Source organism: Lemur catta, chromosome 6, assembly GCF_020740605.2.
Source record: "Lemur catta isolate mLemCat1 chromosome 6, mLemCat1.pri, whole genome shotgun sequence".
NCBI lineage: Eukaryota > Metazoa > Chordata > Mammalia > Primates > Lemuridae > Lemur > Lemur catta.
Window position 1 is genome coordinate 62,059,286 of NC_059133.1, and position 20,590 is coordinate 62,079,875.

Sequence of the window (20,590 nt, forward strand, 5' to 3'; positions counted from 1 at the left end):
TAGTTCTTCTTCTTCTATCACATGGTTTCCCTGTCTAAAAAAGGAGGCTACCCAGACTATGTTTCTGAACCTGTGTCTGCAAAATGTCTCTTTCTTAACGTGTGGCTAAACTACTGTGTTCCTGCTAAGTAACTCCCCATTCTAATACCTGAGTTTCCAAACTCACACAGTCTTTCCTCACACCAATTCCCCTTCCTCTGTTCCCCCCAGATTCTGTAACTGAAGGACAATTTTGGCTCCTTTCCATATAATTAGAAAGCAATTTCTGACCATTGTGATCAATATGTGCATAAAACTGAAAACACATTTTTCATATATATATATATATTTTAACAACTGTATTGAGTTAAAATTGATGTACAATAAACTGCACATATTTAAAATATAAAATTTGATAAGTTTTGGTATGTATCATACATCTGTGAAACCATCACCACAAACAAAATAGTGAACATACCCATCATCCTTAAAATTTTCTTAGTGCCCCTTTGTAAGCCTTCACTCCAGCTCCCCTTCCCCATCCCTAGGCAACCACTGATGTGGTTTCTATCACTATGTGTGACTTTGCATTTCCTAGAGTTTCATATAAAGGGAATTATATAGTATGTACTATATTGTTTTTCTGTTTTATATTAGATTTATTCGCACTGTGATCTTTAATATTAGTTGACAGGAATCCAGGCTGGTTCAAAAGGCATGTGCCGATAGATATCTTAACACACTGTGGCTCCATTTGTGGGTCTGTCACCTGTGAACAAGATGGCATACATTCATGCAATTCTTCTAAACTTTCTATAATCAGAAGATTACATTATTTATAGCTCAAGTTTAGAGTCCATCCTGAAGATTACCTGTTATAATATATTAACATTCCTGTAGCAACTAGCATAAGGTAGTTTCCTACACATAATACATGGTATCTGCAATCTGAACTCTGTTCTATTTTGTTAGTACCTTTACCATATTAGAGGCTAATAAAACCATGAAATATTTTGTACCTGGCTACATCATATTTGGGTGGAATTAACACATTTAAATTAGCTAAGATGCTCAAGTATTAGATTCTAGAAGAAAACAGCCATGCATGTGCATGTGCGTGTGTGTGTGTGTGTGTGTGTGTGTGTGTGTAGAATGGTGTGTGTATGGAAATCAGTTCTCTCTTTAGTTTGGAACACTTACACTCTCTATTCTCACAATGTTCTATTCATTGTCCTCCACAGTCTTACTTTATGATTAACTTTCAAAAATAGTACACTTTTTTTTCAGTTCATTCTTTATTATTATTCCAAAATATTATGGGGGTACAAATGTTTTTGGCTGCATGAATTGCTTTTGTTATGCTTGAGTCAAGGCTATAAGTGTGCCCATCACCCAGATAGTGTTCACTGTACCTGTTAGCTAGGATTTTGCCCATCCCCTCCTCTCCCTGCCCCTTGCTTAATTTCCACTGAGTTTTACTTCTCTTTGTGCGTATGTACGCTCATTGATTAGTTCCAACTTAATAGTGAGTACATGTGGTGTTTGTCTTTCCATTCTTGAGATACATCACTTAGGATCATAGTCTCCAGTTCCACCCAAATTGTTGCAAAAGGCATTAATTCATCCTTCTTCATGGCTGAGTAGTATTCCATAGCATACATATACCACATTTTGTTGATCCACTCATGAATTGATGGGCACTTGGGTTGATTTCTTTGCACTTGTGAATTGTGCTGTAATAAACATTCGAGTGCAGGTATCTTTTCAATAAAATGACTTCTTTTCCCTTGGGTAAATACCTAGTAGTGGGATTGCTGGATCAAATGGTAGGTCTACTTTTAGTTCTTTTGGGGAGTTTCCATACTGTTTTCCATAGAGGCTGTACTAATTTGCAGTCCCACCAACAGTGTATAAGTAAGTGTTCCTTTCTCTTTTCATCCACTCCAGCATCTATTGTTTTGGGACTTTTTAATAAAAGCCATTCTAACTGTGGTAAGATGATATTTCATTGTGGTTTTGATTTGCATTTCTCTGATGATTAGTGATGTTGAGCATTTTTCATATGGTTACTGGCCATTTGTCTATATACTTTTGAAAAGCTTCTGTTCATGACTTTTGCTCACTTTTTAATGGGGTTGTTTGATTTTTTTCCTTGCTGACTTGCTTGAGTTCTTTGTAGAATCTGATTATTCGCCCTTTATCAGATGTATAGCTTGTGAATATTTTCTCCCATTCTGTAGGTTGTCTATTTGCTCTATTGATGGTTTCCTTGGCTATGCAGAAGCTTTTTAATTCAATCAGGTCCCATTTATTTATTTTTGTCATTGCTGTGATTGTCATTGGAGTCTTGTTAATAAATGCTTTGCCTAGGCTGATATCCAGAAGAGTTTTTTCCAACATTTTCCTCTAGCATTCTTATGGTTTCGTACCTTACATTTAAGTCTTTTATACCTCTTAAATTAATTTTTGTGAGTGGTGAGAGATATAGATCCTGTTTCATTCTTCTGCATGTGGTTATCCAATTGTCACAGCACAATTTATGGAATAGGACTTCTTTTCTCCAGTGTATATTGTTGTCTGCTTTGTCAAAGATCAGTTGGCTGTATGTGGGTGGTTTTATTAATATATCTGGGTTCTCTGTTCCATTGGTCTATGTCTCTACTTTTTTGTCAATATCATGCTGTTTTAGTTAATATAGCCTTGTAGTATTGTTTGAAGTCTGGTAATGTGATGCCACCAGATTTGTTTTTCTTTTTGCTTAAGATTGCTTTGGCTATTTGTGATCTTTTCTGGTTCTAAATGAAGCATACAATTATATTTTCTAGATATGCAAAAAATATCAGTCCATATTTTTATGATAAAAATAAGTAAATGGGACCTGACTAAATTAAAAAGCTTTTGCACAGCCAAGGAAATAATCAACAGAGCAAATAGACAACCTACAGAATAGGAGAAAATATTCACAAGCTATACATTTGATAAAGGGCTAATAACTAGATTTTTTTTTGAAGATCTGTATTTTAATGGGGATTACATTGAGTCTGTAAATCCCTTTGAGTAGTATGGACATTTTAACAATGTTGATTCTACTGATCCATGAGCATGATATGTTTTTCCATTTCTTTGCCTCATCTGCAATTTCTTTCCTCAGTGTTTCATAGTTCTCTTTGTAGAGATCTTTCACCTCCTTAGTTAAGTATATTCCTAGGTATTTTATTTTCTTTGTGGCTATTGTGAATGGTATTGGGTCTTCAATTTGACTCTCCATTTGACTGTTATTGATGTATAGGACTGCTACTGATTTGTGTACATTGATTTTATAACCTGAGACTTGAATTTTTTTGTCAATTCCAGGAGTCTCTTTGTGTGGAGTCTTTGAGGTTTCCTAGATAATCGTACACTTTTTTTTTCTTTTTGTAGATATTTTGGGGTACATGTGATGTTATGATACATGTATGTGATGTATAATGATCAAATCGGGATAATTGGAATATCTATCCTTTCAAACATTTATCAGGCTACTTATTTTAAGCATTCACAGGATACAGAGCACTAAGTATTTACCCCTTTTTTAATCCATTGTATTATGCTTAGTTATAGAAATGATTATTTTGGTGCTTCTTTTTTTTGAATTTTTTATTTTGAGCAGAAAGAAGAGCATTTTAATTTTCTGAGGTAGAAATTCTTGGGTATATTTAAGAGAGTTGCTTGGCTGTAGATATGAAGCCAAACAGCAGTCTAAAACTATCAGCTATTCTCTTAGAAATCTGCCTTCTTAGGGTCAAAGGTTGTATTAGGTCATGAATCAACCTGGGAGATAGAGGTGAAGAGACTCATTTATAGGAAATGTTCACCTTTAACCAACCCTCCATGGTCCAATTGAAATGGGGAGATAAATAGAGTAGATAATAGAAGCTGACCAAATAAAATCTCAGAGATGAGAATCCCAAATTATAGGTCATATTTTATGGCACAGTTGGGATCCTTGGCCTTCGGCAAAATAAAATTTGAAAGTCACAGCAATAACTTGAAGACATTGAGAAGAGAGCACTATTATTAATGTGGGGCTTTGGGAATGGTTTCCTCAAAATGTAAACACAAGTAACGGGCTCCTTTTTGTATTTTTTTCATGTTTTCATATAGTTTTAACATCATGTACTAAAACTCATTTGATAAATGCCTTCTTTGTGGGGAATTCTATGTAGTGTGAACTGATCTGGAAGTGATGACAACTATCAGAATAAGTCTTTTTTGTCCCTAAAACTAGGAGAAAGCAACAATTACGTGTAAAATATCTTTATTATAAGGAGCCTGTAATTGAAGTCTTCTGTAAAGTTCAAGAAATACAGTCAGTCTGAGCGGAGAGAAAGTTTGGACTAATCAGAAAAAAAATTATTATTTTTAAGAAAATATATGGAGGCATTTGGCACTTTTAAGGCTCAGAAACTTTAGTAGGAGATAATTATATGACTGTAATTTTAAGATTGTCTTTATAAATGGCAGGCTATAAGGGTTATCATTCATCTGTTTCATAATACTGAAGAATGAAAAGACGTGGGAAAGCAACACAGAGTTACCAATTAATCCTTTGATAACATTAATCTTTTGGAAAAATTCATGCTTTCTGTGCCTGAAAATATTATCAAATTACATGCAGTGAGCAAACTACCTAAATATTCCAATTAAGTGATCCAAAGGTATTCTTTTAAAAAATTGCATAACTTTGCACCCCAGACATCACAGATACCAAATTAACGGTAATATTTCAAGTCTCTGTGCTGTGAACTCCTGATTCTTAGCAACTAGAGCAGTCATTTTCTAGGACTGGTCTCCCCAAAATATGTACACCTAGGGATGCTTACATGTACAACTTGTGTTTCCCTGGGCTCCTTCAATTTGTGTGTCTAGGATAATTTCATTTTTTTCTGAGGAGATTCTGGAAGACAGTGTTATAAGAGAATGCTTTGTCTTATGAGTAATAAAAGGTCTTGCTTTCATTTGCTTCTTAGTTATTACTTGGTGATTTAAAAAAAAGTCACTGTGGACTCTTCCAATCCAAGTTGGACACTGCGTCCTATCTATGCTACCTTCAAATAGCCTTCTGGATGTTTGCCCAGACAAAGCATCATCTCCTTATCAGACCACTCCCTGAATTTTCCAAGCACTGTTAACCACTATAGCCATTTAAGATTATTTCTTTGAATTTTCCAATTTTTGATGCCGTTTTCATAGTGGACAACTTAGTTTTCTCTATGTGAGCTGGGAATAGGTACTAAAGCAGGGGAGAAGGCACTTGGGAGAGGAGAGGCCATTGAGAGAGGAGAGAGAAAGGGAAGTAAGTAAACAGGAAGCACACATATTAGTACATCTGCTACATAGATCTCTTTTACTACGTAATGAACTTCTCAAAGTCAGGACCCATGTTCTCCTCACTCACGTATCCTCATGGTCTAATGGCAGGTTCTCATGAATGAATAAATTAATGAATATAAATGTGGACACATATGACTTATGTATATTACAAGTGTTTCTAGAAAGAATAACATTCAGGTTCAAGGGGGAAGAAATCACAAAATTGGGTACACAACAAATGATACTTGGATTTCCAGTGCATGTGTACATGAAAGATACATATTTCAGATAGTTTATACAGGGCATAGTATTGGGGAATTAGGGGAATATTTTTTAACCACTTCATTGAGATATGGTTGATACATAAAAAGCTGTGCATACTTAATATATACATTTTAATGAGTTTGGGGATAAATATACACATGTGAAATCATTACCACCATCAAAGCCATAAACATATTCATCACTTCCCAAAGTTTCCTTCTGCCTCCTTTATTATTCTTATTGTTTTAGTTTAGTTTAAATTGGTTTTTGGTAAGAACACTTAACATAAGATCTGCCCTCTTAGCCATTTAAGTATACAATAGAGTACTGTTAACGATAGGCACTGTAGTTCTCTAGATCTCTAGATCTTATTTATCTTGCATAACTGAAACTTTGTACCCTTTAACCATCGTCTCCCCATTTCCTTCTACCCCCCCCACCCACTGGCAACCATCCTTCTACTTCGCTCCATGAGTTTGACTGGTTTAGATTCTACACATAAGTAAAATCATACAGCATTTGTCTTTCTGTGTCTGACATATTTCACTAAACATGATGCATTCCCAGTTAATCCATGTTGTTACAAATGGCAGAGTTTCCTTCTTTTTAAAGGCTGAATAGTATTCCATTGTGTATGTGTGCCACAATTCCCTTATCCATTCCTCCACTGATGGACATTTAAGTGTTTTCCATAGATTGGCTATTGTAAATAATGCAGCAATGAACATGGAAGTGCAGGATCTCTTTGGGATCTTGATTTCAATTCCTTTGGCTATAAATGTGGTAATTCTACTTTTTATTTTTTGAGGAGCCTCCACACTATTTTTCATAATGGCTGTACCAATTTATATTCCCATCAATAATGTATAGGGTTCCCTTTTATCTACATCCTTGCCACCATTTGCTATCTTTTGTGGGTTTTTTTTTATTATTAATAGACACTCTAACAGATGTGAGTTGATGTTTCATTGTGGTTTTGATTTTGATTTACCTGATGATTAGTTATGTTGACCACCTTTTTATAAATTTGTTGACTATTTGTATGTCTGTTTTGGAAAAAATGTCTATTTAGGCACTTTGCCCATTTTTTAATAGGATTATTTGGGGTTTTTTTGCTATTGAGTTGTTTGAGTTTCTTGTATATTTTGAAAATTAACCCCTTATGTATGACTTGCAAATATATTCTCCTATTCCATAGGTTTCATTTTGTTGATTGTTTTCTTTGTTGTGCAGAAGTTTTTTTAATTTCGTATAATACCACTTCTTTACTTTTGCTTTTGCTACCTATGCTTTGGGTGTCATATCCAAAAAATTATGACCAAAAACCAATGTCAAGGAGCTTTTCCCTATGCTTTCTTCTAGGAGCTTTATGGTTTCAGGTCTTACATATAGGTCCTTTGTCTTTTGAGTTGATTTTTTTTTTTTTGAATAGCCACGCTTTATTTTGAAGATTTTTAAGAAGTCCCTGTCACTACTAAATTGAAACTGACCAATCAACACTTACATGCACATATTGGGTTGATTTTTGTGTGTGGTATAAGGGTCCAATTTCATTCTTTTTCATGTGAATATATAGTTTTTCCCACACTATTGTTGAAGACAATTTTCCTTCCCCATTGTGTATTCTGGACACCCTTGTCAAAACTTAGCTGACTGTGTATGTGTACGTTTATTTCTGGGCTCTCTATTCTGTTCCCTTGGTCTGTGTGTCTGTTTTTATGCCAGTACTGTACTGTTTTGATTACTATAGTTTTATAATTTGAAATCATTAAAATATGATACCTCTAGCTTTGTCCCTCTTGCTCAAAATTGCTTTGGCTATTCTGGGTCTTTTGTGGTTCTGTATGAATTTTAGGCTTCTTTAATTTTTGTAAAGAAAAATGCCATTGGAATTTTGATAGGGATTGCGTTGAATCTGTAGATTATTTGGGTAGTATGGACATTTTAACAATATTAATTCTTCCAATCCATGAACATCAGATATCTTTGCACTTATTTATGTCTACTTTAATTTCTTTCATCAATGTTTTATAGTTTTCAGTATACAGATCTTTTCATCTACTTGGTTAAATTTTTGCCCAAGTATTTTATTCTTTTTGGTGCTGTTATAAATGGCATTGTTTTCTTAATTTCTTTTTCAGATAGTTCATTGTTAGTGTATAGACATGCAATTGATTTTTGTATGTTGATTTTGGCACCTGGAACTTTACTTAATTCCTTTTTTAGTTCCTAGACAGGGGAGTATTAGCACCAATAATAAATAGAGCCAAAATGCATTATGACAAATACAAAAGAAGTTTATTTCTCATATACTTGACCAAAGTGTTTCTGATTGTCAGAAAGTTTAGGGACTCAAACTCTTTGTAACCTCTCTTCCTCTTCCCTGTGACCTTGTTAACACTATCCAGCCAGCAGAATGGGAGGAAAGAGAGTAGATGCAGCACACCTGCTTCCTAAAAGTTGTGGCCACTCATATCCCATCAGCTGAAACTTATGTAGTCTAGCTGTGTGCCAACAAAAAAGAGGAAATGGATTTCTGCGAACTCTTAGGAATCTCTGTCCCAATTAGTGTATCATAACTATTTTTATTCTTTCCAGGAATTTATCTTATTGGAAGGTACTATGACTCTACTTTCTTCAATATAACAAGAAATTAAATATGTGGGTAGAAAAATTTATAGTCAAGGTGGTAGAATTCATCATTAATTATCTTTGCCTGTGTAATAAATTTCACTGTTCTAGTTAAATGAATTTCTTTTGTTCTCTAGGCGCAGAGTATATTAGAGTGAAAGAATTATAGAGGTTATCTCCATAGTTTAGGGAGAACATGCCACTAGGGCATAAATAAAGGTGATTTAACAGAAGGTTTTTCTATTTTATAATCATCTTCCACAGGAGGTAAGAAGTATAGAGTGCTTAATTTTATAGTTACCCATTACAGCTATTTTTATCCATCATATTTGAAATAGTTCCAGTTACAAAGTAGGACAAATTTAATATTTACTATTTATCTTTAAAGTCCAAAATTTAAATTTCAAAGCAGTTATTGTTAGTGTATTTCTGAAAAAAATATTGGGTAAGTGAAAATAAAATGACAGGTGTCAGTGTACATCATATGCTTTGAATCACCAAAGAAAAAAAAGCTTAATCTTTTTCAGGCCTGCCTCCCTGGTTATTTTCTCTTTGATTTTAAAGTCTAAAGATCTTTCTCGTTTTATGCTAGTCACTATGGGCCAAAGTTTAAAAGACCAACATTTATGTTATGTTCTTAAATCCTCTGCAGAATCATTTCCTTTGAAGAAATACAATTGCTTAAAGTAATGCCCTTTCAATTTTATTGACAACTTTATATATGAATCCAAATACATCTGATTCATGACTCAGTCCTGTTTGTTGAGGGTGACTTTATCAGAGTTCAACAAATATTTGTGTATTTATTTATTTATTTATTTATTTATTTTGATGCTTTATTTTCAAGGTACATTTATTTTACATACAGTCTGTAAGGTATTTAGAAGACTAAAGCTATGACTATCTTGTTATTGTTACCATTACTACTATTAATAAGATTTATTGAGGCCTACTGTGCATCAGGCTGTATCATGGAAGCAGAGGGACTCAAAGATTAAAAATGCAACATTCATGCTCTTTAAGGGTTCACATTTTATTCTGACAAAACTAACAGATGTTCAGCAGACTGTGATGAGTTGAACAGTAAGTACAGCAGAAGAACTAGAACCCAGAGAATTTGGAATGGCATCCTGGGTAAATAAGACTTGTGAAGAGCCTTGAAAATGTGGTTTTGATGAGTCAAAGGGAAGGGAATATACATTCCAGAGAGAGGGAGCCTTGTAAGCAAAAGCATGGAGGCAGAAGAGCCTGGTTTGTGTGCAGGGAAAGGGAGGGTGAGAGGACCTCTCAGAGCACAGGATCTAAGGAAAGGGTGCAGTGGGAGAGGAGACAAGATGGTCTCAACTATCCTCTTGAGACATTAATTTATGTAAGGGGTACATACAAACTACTCTTCTAATTCAGTATTGTTGTATCCATGAACTCTAATGTCTTTTGTGCAAAACTTTTAAATTATAAAAGCAATGTATATTTCATTTTAGAAAATTTGTAAAATGAGGAAAAATATACAAAATAAAATAAAAACTATCTATAATATTACCAGCTGGAGATAACTGGTATATGATTTATAAATAAGGTACATATCTAAATACTGGAGTAATATTTTATTCATAATTTTGATCCTACCTCTTTTACATGATATTTATTGCAACTATTATTCCATGTCATTGAGAATTTTCAAAAGCATCGTTTTAAGAAGCTGTATAGCATTCCATTTTATGCATGTGCTATGACTTATTTAATCACTCTCTTATCACTGTACATTAAGACCATTTCCTGTGCTCTAGCAGCTTGATACTAAGACTGTACAGATAAAACTAGACTTCCAAATGTTTCATGTTGTCTGATGCACTAAAGCTACTAGAAGGACGAATGTCTTGCCAAACCTCTTTAAAATGTTGGAAACTCCTCTGAGCCGTAGCAGTACAAATGCCTGGGAAACACATACTCTGCCACAGAAAACTATAAGTAGCTTGTGACAGGTCAGTTCGTATACAGATTGTTTTTTGCAGGGGCAGGGATCTTAACATTATCATTTCTCCTATCACTATATAAATCTTTAAAAAATCTATGGATATAAGCAATGACATAATGAAAATTAGATGCAAAATACCTGGTAGTTAGTAGCCAAACAACCGTGAGTTACCTTCTCTCCCTTATTCCTTTCATTATATCAGATAATCATAAAAATGTAAACTAACGAATTTTTTTCTTTTCAAGATACATTATCCAAGTACAGAATTAGGCTGAGTCTGTAAGATCAAGCACTCAGGATTGAAAACCTTTTGATCTGTCATTTGGGGTTGCCTTAGTGATAAAATTGGATTGTACAACTGATCTGATTGATCATGAAGAAATAGGTTGTTAAAGTGAACACAAAATTTAATTAGTCTGGAAAAAGTTTGATTAAGTGACCTCGTATTGACAGAAGCAGACAGTTGCCATCCGTCTGTGTGGCTAAGAGGTTTTAGAGCACCATTAAAGAGCAAACCTGTCTGTAAGAAACCCATAGCCTGTTTCACTTAATTGTAATTGGAAGGAGTTATTGGCTTGCTCAATGACTTTATTTTTGCTGTTTTTTTCCTTCAATTATCTATGTGAGAGAGATGTGATGTTTTGTTACTATCTGAAAAACCCATATCAAGCTAAAGAGAGTTTCAGCAGAAATGGAAGTGGTTGTTATAATAAAATGGTCTGAAAGTAGATAGTCCGTCAGGCATTTGACACTTGCTCAAAGCCAGTAGAAGTTATCTATCAGTACATCCCCTAGTTAGGACCCACTCAGAGCTCTATCCGGCAACTTCTTATTCAGCCATATGAAAACAGTACTATTTCATTTCTTTGTTTATTGGCATCGGTGAGCCCATTTCACTCAAAGCAGTATTTATTGTGATATAGGTTTGTCAGTTAGTTTGCAAATAAATACAGAATAGCTATTTTGGCTGTCATTTTTCTATTTCTGGCATACCATTCAAAGCTTGTTTTCCTGAATAACCAGTAAGTAATCTCATCAAAATGCATAAAGCCTTTTGCAGCACTATATTAACAATTAGAAAGCTTGCAGTCAATTATTACACAAAGACATTCTAGCCTTCTTATTCCAACTGGATAGTTTGAGAACATCAGCTTCTTTCTTCTCCTTCTGGAAATAATCTTGAAGTCGATCAAGTAGACAATCTAAGCCTTGCTATTAAAGGTAGATATGGGAAACATATTAATAGAAATTAAGCTTTGCCTATTTTTACCCTGATTAAGAGCAGTCTACTTACTATTATAGAGCTAGCATATACTTTAAATTCATATTTTCTTGAGGGCCTAACTATTATTATCATATCCTCTAATTTAGGAAAAAAACCCTATTTTAAAAGTAGGTACTTGATCATAATGCAGTAAATGACTAAATGTTTTAAATGATTTTCTAGCATTGGTAGGCATAAAGCTGGAAGTTTCTGCTCAGCCATGTTTTACTCCAGTGGCCTAGTTTTCATTGAACTTCTGATCAGATTTTCAGAGTGAGATAATGTCTCTTTCCTGAATTCACAGATTTCTTCATCTGTAGGCCTCAGGATATCTACCTTGTTATTTGAGCTATTTATGTTCATTCTATATCTTTTTTATAACTATGAGCTCTTGAATACATTCCCATAGTGTCTAGTATGTTTTTGTATGATAGACATTTGATAAATACCTGCAACATGAATGAATGAAACTATTCTAAGCCTCACATCCTACACATTGGCTATGTTATGAAAGGGATAGAAACTACAAAGATGTTTGAGAAGTTTTAAGGAATTTCCAGAATTCTCTGTCATTAAATCCTTGGTTCTACTTGCTCATCTATCAGAGTTCCAATTCTACATTAAATGAGAAATATTTATTCTTAAATATATATCAAGAGGTAATTGAAAATCCCACTTAGCACTGTTGACAGCCCTCTCTTCTTTGACACTCTCTTCTTTGGTTCCTGTGGTTAGACTTGTGATCTTCCCACCTCCCTGCTAGCAATCCCTCCTGTAGTTCATCTTCCTTTTCCACCTCACCTCAATTGTCCTCATGAACTGTCTTTGGTTCTTTATTGTCTCTCTATAATCTCAACTTTAGTAGTTTCATCCAATCAGGTCCAATTTTGCATTAATGCATTATCAATTCTGATTAGATTACCTTCCTTTCTCTAGTCCTAGTATCTTTTCCAGAGCTTCTGTCTTATTTTTCTTTACATCTAGACATCACTGCTAGTTGAATCTCTATCCTATTATACTAACAATTTCTAAAATGGAGCTCCTGAATGTTTTTTAAAAATATTTTTATGTGGATTAAAGATAGGAGACACATGGTTAAAAGATATCAGATAACATGGCAGGAAGAACTTGGAATGAAAAGCAATAGTCCCCTGACTCACTTCCTGCTCACTTTCTAGCAGCTTTTCTTAAAAGGAGTTCCTTATCTGAACTCAAAACCAGAAAATGACCTGAGGGACTATTTTCTTATATCTCCCAAAGATGTCATATGACTAGCATGATATCAGATATACAGGAGAGAAGTTAATTAACGACTTACATGGGATGCCGTAGGGAATTAGTCCTTAATGCTCTTTTGAAAAGTTAGTGAGACAAACTGCTAGATGGAACAACTTTTAATTCTTTTAATACGTTTACACCATGCTTGGTTTAATTGATCAATTTTAGACATTCTCAGTAGTCTGCTGCTTGCGAGGGATGAGGATTTTCCTCCCTCATACCACCACCCTTCCGTACTCACTTCATTCCGAGATGGTTATATTACTAGTTTCAGTTTCTCTGTTGGTTACTTCTCTAGTCTTCAGCAATATATATTTCCACCTTCATTTCTCATTTTGTCAACTACAGATAGTTTTTCTTGATTCCCTACTGTGTAAGATAAAGATACTGCTTCTGCTCCTTACCTCCATCTCCCAACTTCTGTCTTCTGTCTTTTTAAATTATCAAGGTTGATTTTTAAGTTCTGTTAAGAAACAATTAAACATACCATACTTTCACTGTGGATTGTGTCTAAAATTTGAAAATCCATAGTGTTTATAGCACTGTGACAGGTAAATATTGTTTACTTAAGAGAGTAGTATATACAGAGCATTTTTCTTTAAATTTCTTATCTCAAAATTCTGAATTGACAATCCTTTTCTTACTCCTCATCATATATTTATCATTTTAACTCAAGTCTTCATCATATCCTCTGACATATGGATTTTTCTGAATCAGTCTGCAGTCAGTAGGAAAACAGAGCTACTATAAGTATTATAGGAATAAGAAGTTTTATGTAGAAATTAGGGATTACACAGATATGAGAAGAGTTGGGGAAGTGAATGTCTTGGAGGCTGCAGCCAGAGGATTTGCAAAACATTCACTAATCATTTCAGACTGATACACTAGAACTGAGGGAGAAGCCAGAGCTCCTGGAACAACTGACACTGATTGCCATGACTTTCCAAGAGTAACAGCCTCTGCCTTACTTCCCTCTGGGAAATCTCAGGACTTACTCTCCTTGTTAAACTCTAACACAGATCCACACACAGGGAAAGAGCTTCTGGGGAATGTAGTCTTTAGCTTTCAAACTAGGAAGTTATTGATAACAGCATAAAACCCCGGCAGCTTTTTCCCTCCTGAATTTCTCCACGAATGAGAGGAGGAGCAGAGGTATAACACAATCTGACATATATTTTAAAAAGGGTCATCTGGCTGCTAAGATTCAGAATCCACTGTATGAGGAAAAAAATGGAATCGGAGAGAAAGTGTGTTGTTATAGTAACTCAGGTGAGAGATGATAGTGACATGGACTGGAGTGGTAAGCATGCCACTGGTTATTAGACTCTAGATATATTTGAAAGACATTGCCAGTAGGATTTGTTGATGGATTCAAAAAAGACCATGAGAGAAAGAGAGAAATTAAGCGTGAATCTAAAGTTTCTTGGCTGAGTTACTGAATGGTGTGGTCATTTTCTGAGGTGAGGAAGTCAAAGTACTTTTGAAAAGGAGAGAAAAACATAGATAGGACTTTCTCCAGAACTGAAGTTATATTAATAAAGTCAGTGTAATATTTATGCAAGGTTAGACCAGAAAAAAGTCTTGTAATAAGTGTTACTAAGGCAATATACAAGGAACATATGAGGAAATTAATTTTAATATGAGACACAGACAGATGAGAAGTAGTTAACTAACCACTAAGGGTATGAGAAAGAGAGAGAACATTTTAGGCAATAGGAACAGCACATGCAAAGACTCAGGAGAAAAAAGGAATAATAAAATAGTGAGATTCTAGGAACTAAAAGGAAAGTCAGATTGTCTCGATTTTCTTTCTTTCTCTGATATTTTTCCCAGACATGTAGACTGTGAACTTGGCAGTCCTGACATAAAACACAGGGGACATGAGAGGGACTTACACACTGACTGAAGATAAGCATTTGAGAAAATATGTTGCTTTATCCCGAGTTTTAATTAGGGGAAAATATGTTTTTTCCCGAATTAAAATATTTAGAACCCTTTTTTCATGAAAAACAACTTCATAAGATTATAAGACTGCCTCTAATCTTGCCCAGTCCCACCTGTCTGACACAGAGCCACTGCCCTGTTCTTCCCGAAGTGCACCTTAGATTCCATCACTCTACTCTTAATAACCCTTCAATGGCTCTCAATTTTCCCCAGAAGAAAAGACATTCTTTTATCTGAACCCAACTGATAAACTGTTTCTGTTCCTTTTCAAATAAAGCAGATGACATATGCGAACATGGTTGTAAACTCTGAAGGGTTATTTCTCAGGTGAGCATGGAATTTGCACATATTAAATACCTGTCATTCCTGTGAGGTCTTGTATGTTAACAGCAAACTCTTAACACATTGACTGCCACGCTAAAAAAAAAATCAAAAATTTTTTTTTCCTTGGGGCCATGGGGTTTATTATGAAAGCAGAATAAAAACTTTGAAAACAAAACAATCCTTTCTAATTTAATGAAAAATGAAACTTATTGACTTCATTTAATCTCATATTAGAATTAATTTGTCAATATTAGTTGTAACAGTAAGAACATCAATGAGTAAGATTTTCACAAACCAACTGCAGGATTTTGCCCAGGTTTTGCTTCACGAGGCCCTGGGCTCACAATTAGTGTGAGTTAAATACAACTCACATGGCAGTTAATGTATTAAGAGAGAGTATTATTCCTGGTTCAAGACAGAAAACTCAGAGAGGTTTAGTAACATATTCAGAGTTACACAGCTGACAAGCCAAATAGCTGGAATTCACTCACATTAAGATATACACTGAAATATCCAAAAGCATAGGCTGTTTCTAGTGGTGCACACATTGGCTGGTCTTGAGAGGCAGCCTACCATGAGGGGAAGACAACTGGGCTTGGAGTTGAAAGAGTTCTGGTCTATTGTGTGACACTGGGCAATGTATTTGCTATAACCCCTTTCTTGTCTATGAATAGGGATAAGAATATTTCGTATTGTTACTGTGAGGACCAAATGATGGGATGATATCTGTGCATTTTAATTCTAGTCATTAACATCCTAATTATGAACTATAAAGTAATGGAAACAGCTTTCATTAAATATGCAATGTTATCACCCAACTTGTACAGAGGATTTTATAGTTTTCAAGGTTTATTTGCATATGTTATCATATTGTATTTTCAAAAAATTCTTAGGAAAAATCAGTCTTTTTATGGGAAATTTTAAACAATATTTTATTTCCAAATCTGACATAGTCATTAAAAGCAATATAATTCTCAAATGAGTTTGCATTCTTTGAGCATTTACACCTAAATGTTGAAAACAGATTCCCTGAAACCCCAGCAAAAGACAGGGAAATGACATTGTGATTTAAAAAAAATGTTTCAGACAATTTATTAATAGAAGGCAAATAACCCACATGTGGGTAATCAAGAGTTAATTAATTGTTTTGAGGACCTTTAATTTCCTGCTGTTTATCAATATAATTTAACTACCAGTGCATGAGATGGTGATATAAATAGAACAAGTGCTATTTTTTAGTGAGAAATGATGTCATATTTTTATTAATGATAAACAGTATGAAGGACAATACTCTCATCATTTGACTTTGCCATTAAAAATAGCTTGCTCATCTTAAAAAAGAACAGGATTTCATTTTCTTTTGTATCCAATATAAGAGTACCAACTAATCAGTTTTCTTGGGAGGGTTAAAGTATGATTAAGGTCTATATTAAATATGTATGGTTCTAGACATTTGCACATTTTTATTGTTCTTTGTTATGTTATAGTAGTAATAATAATTGTTACTGTGCATGGGAAAGAGGATGTTTATCACTCAGGTGTATTATTCTGTAACTACAGTTAATTTTACAAAGAAATAATTTGTCATTTTCTAAAACGACCCAGTCCTACTGGCAAAAGCCATTTTCAGTTGGTTACCTCTGAAGACAGTGGTCGTTGGCATTGTATTAATAAAAGGTACCTAGTTTTGTGCCAACATACCTGAGGGAGACAAAGAAAACAAGATACTGATTTTTATGAGCCTTTTAAAAAATTTGTTTCCCTTCTTGTTTTTTTGCTTGTTGGTTTGTTTCTTAATGACTGCCTCAAAACGTGTGCTTTCTAGAAAATCTATCTTCAGCAGTGCTTTCCATTTTTATTATCTAAGTTGATTTTGATGCTTGGAGTACGACTGCTATTCATGACTGTCGTTGGATGGCTAACCATCTTTTGGATTTTAAATTCTCCGTGTTTTTGGACAGCATCTTAATACCATTACGAACTGACTGTTCTAAATGTGGCTACTGAAAAAGTTCTAAGGAATCAGTTCTTTTCTAAGACAGAAGATATACTAAAATCATAAAATTCATGAAATTTATCTTTAGTTTTCTATATAATGTACCTACAGGGCACAAAATTAAGGTCCTTACGATTAAGACTAAATCATATGAGCTATTACGGCCTATACTAATCTTTTTGAATACTTTTATTCAGTTTGGAACATAATTTGTTCAAACTTGGTAGCTCTTATATGAAATAAAATAATAAATTGTTTTTTCTCCCCTAGGTCTGCTGTTTTCTGTGTATCTAACTCAATTAGATAATGTGAAGTTTCTAACTAACCTGAAGAAAGTACTCAAGAAATAAGTTATTTGAAATATTTTTTTACTGCTTTGTGTTGTTATATAATATGGGAAGCATAATATGTGCATACTTGAAAATGTAAACAATATGTGTGCATTTATATGTTCTAACTCATGTTAATGTCCTTATTTGTATATAGATAGAATATATACTTAATTCATAATTGGATCAGATTTCAATTCTTTATTTACTAAATTTTTACTGAGTAACTAAGGTATATGCATACCATCAAATAATTTACAGATGAGGTTGTTTGTTTTATTAGATCTTTGGTTGTAATGAGTGATGTGAGCCAAACAAACATACCTTCTGGTGGGAAATGCATACTTTGTCAATTCAGGCACACTTTCATTTTCTACTGACTAACCAAAGTAGAAGAATCTGCATTAAAAAATGTAAATTACCAGGAACAAATATGTATAAAATGATATATATTATCTGGCTAGTTTTTATTCCTCATCCTGAAAGGTAACAATATATAATCTTGAGCCACAACATACGTAACTTTTATAAATTCAGTCATATTTTAGATGAATTAAGGCATTCACTTCATAAGGAATTACTCAGCAAATTCCTTTGAAATGTGAATAATTGTCCCATACTGTATATATTGGCATTTTCAAAACTTCATTGTTTTTGTCATGTTCATATATCCTTAATACCAATATTTACTTAATATTGTTTCTCTAATTCTTCTCATTTTTAAAATTTAAATATGATTTCTTTACTACAATATTACTTGCCATAAATGGAAATAATTCAGAAAAATAAATACGTAACCACTGAAACAAAGTATTTTCCCATTATCATCTATATGCCATACCATGTGGCAGATAAATCACATGTTGGGAAACACTGTTCTATATGATTGTAATTTCAGATTTTCATAAATTTAATTTTCTTAAAATAAATTTAAATAAATGATAAACTTAGTGAGGGCAGAAATTGCTTCTGTCTTGTTCATCCTTGTTTCCCTAGCACATAGTTTCTGGTACATAATAGGTATTCAAAAAATATTGAATGATAAATTAATAAATGAAGCATATATAGATTGTCATCAACTTAAAATAGATTAACTTATGATGGGTTTATTGCAGTATTAAATGAAATTTCAACTTACAATATTTTTTACTTATGTTGGGTTTATTTATTGGGAGGGAACCTCATCATAAGTCAAGGAGCCATACTTTCATATTATCCTCTACAATACTACCTAGTAGTCGTATCTAAATAATAAAATAATGCTCAAAGTTTATATGAAAATATATTATGGCAGGCATATGTTTGTATCCCCAGTCTTCAATACACTAAATAATATAATACATAGCATTTCTATTGAACTTTAAAGAATATGTTTATAGATCAAGGAAGTAGATATGAGGCAGGTGGTATAGGAGTGGGCCTGGTGTTTGGAAAAGGAGTGACAAGAGAGAAAAGAAGTGAGAAGTAACAATTAAAGTATATATCTATACCATGGGGACTGACATAACCCTACAACTATGTTAAGGCAGGAAAAAAGGACTAAACTGAAGACTTAATGTAGATGGGAAAGTCACTTCAGTGGAGAAAGCTCTGTTCCATCAATAGTTACTTTCAAATCACTAACCTTAATGACCAAATTCTTCTAAAATGAGTGACTCTAAATATCCCTCTCCTAGCCTTCATCCAATAAAACTCACTTCTAAAGCTTAAATTCCAACCTGTTTTCTTTTGTCCATGCACTAAAGAAATGACATAATCAATTTTCTGCATCATTTGGGTTAGAAGAAAACACCACATAAAGCTGAAATGAGCACAGCATTCTGGACCCATTTATAATCAAAGGTTCATCAGTTAGGGAGGCCCCTGAAGTACAAATAGGCTATTTCACAAACCCTTAGTAAATGGAAGCAATCCACATCAGCTACGTGTCAGGAAGTCAATGGTTAGCTGATTTGGCCACTAACAATTATTTTGACAGTAGGAATTACTGACATTAGTAACTGGCTCTAAAGAAAAGGAACCACAGAGCCAAAATGATTCATAGTTCAGAAATAATGCTAAAATATTACAGTGATATAAAATATTTACTTTTTTGGCCTATTACCTAATAATCTAAGAGAATGGTTTTCATCCTGTTTTACAGAAGGGACTCTTGACTTATCAAGAAGTAAATGAGTAATGGCTTTTTTCTCTGATTTCTTTTTATGTATTTATCCATTTATCCATTAATTTATCTCTTTCAAAATTGAACATCAGAAAAGAGGAAATTTAAAAAGAAAATGAAAGGACTCTATGCTTTCAGAAATTTGGAGTTAGTGAAATTGAAATAGGAAGGAAATATATTCTGCCAAATAAAGTGGACTAAGGGGAAAGGACTCTAAAAAGCAACTGGCCTTACCTTCAACTTGAGGGATGTCATTGTGCCTGGCCACTGCAGCAGCAAATACGACACAGGTGTGGGAAGCATATAAGAGAAAGGACCACCCTGCCTTTGCAAGTGGAGCCTTCAGTTATGGCATGGGGCTATCAAGATGGGAGTGAGGTACATGTGGGTGTTTTTGACAGCCACAATGGTACAGTGCCATTGGATCATTTAGCAGAGTCTGTGTTAAGCCAAAGGACCCAGAAAACCTGGAGGTATTGAGAAGATGGAAACACTTTGTAAGGCAACTCCAAGGATTACTTTTCCTTCTATGAGCAAAGGAAGGTACTTGGATGGTGTTGGATGTGCCCACTATTCAACAGACTGACCAAGGGGAATAAAGGGTCACAACATTCGGGACTAGTAATAAGCCTCTTGAGATCTGACACTCAACATCCATAGCTCTCTCAGTACAGTCATTTTGCCAATTTCAGCATGAGTCTCCTTGTATGAAAGAGCACATACCTTAAAGTCAGGCAACTGCAAACTTTAGGTGACCTTCATTAAATCTCATAATTTCCTTTTGCCTTAGTTTTTTTTTTTTTAATATCTTTGATATACCGTCTACATGGCAAGGTTTTTTTTGAGGGTTGAGTGACATGATATATGTGAAACACAATAAAAAGAGAAGTGGTATGTATTCTTGAAAACGTGAAGCACATTGATGCATAAATTCTATTGCCATATGTATTGGAGATGAATAATGTATTAGTAAGGTTGATATAAGTTATGCTGATAGTAGTAAGAGACCTAAAATCTCAGTGACTTACAGCAACTAAGGTTGGTTTCTTGCCCATAACTATATGTCCATCTCAGGTAGGTAAGGAATATG

The 20,590-nt window shown here is 34.1% G+C and overlaps 1 protein-coding gene across 1 annotated transcript in view; it reads left to right on the forward strand.

The window, feature by feature from the left end:
- NELL2 (neural EGFL like 2) overlaps positions 1-20,590 on the forward strand; it is a 320,895-nt gene that overhangs the window by 276,575 nt on the left and 23,730 nt on the right. The gene's annotated exons all lie outside the window — the stretch shown is intronic.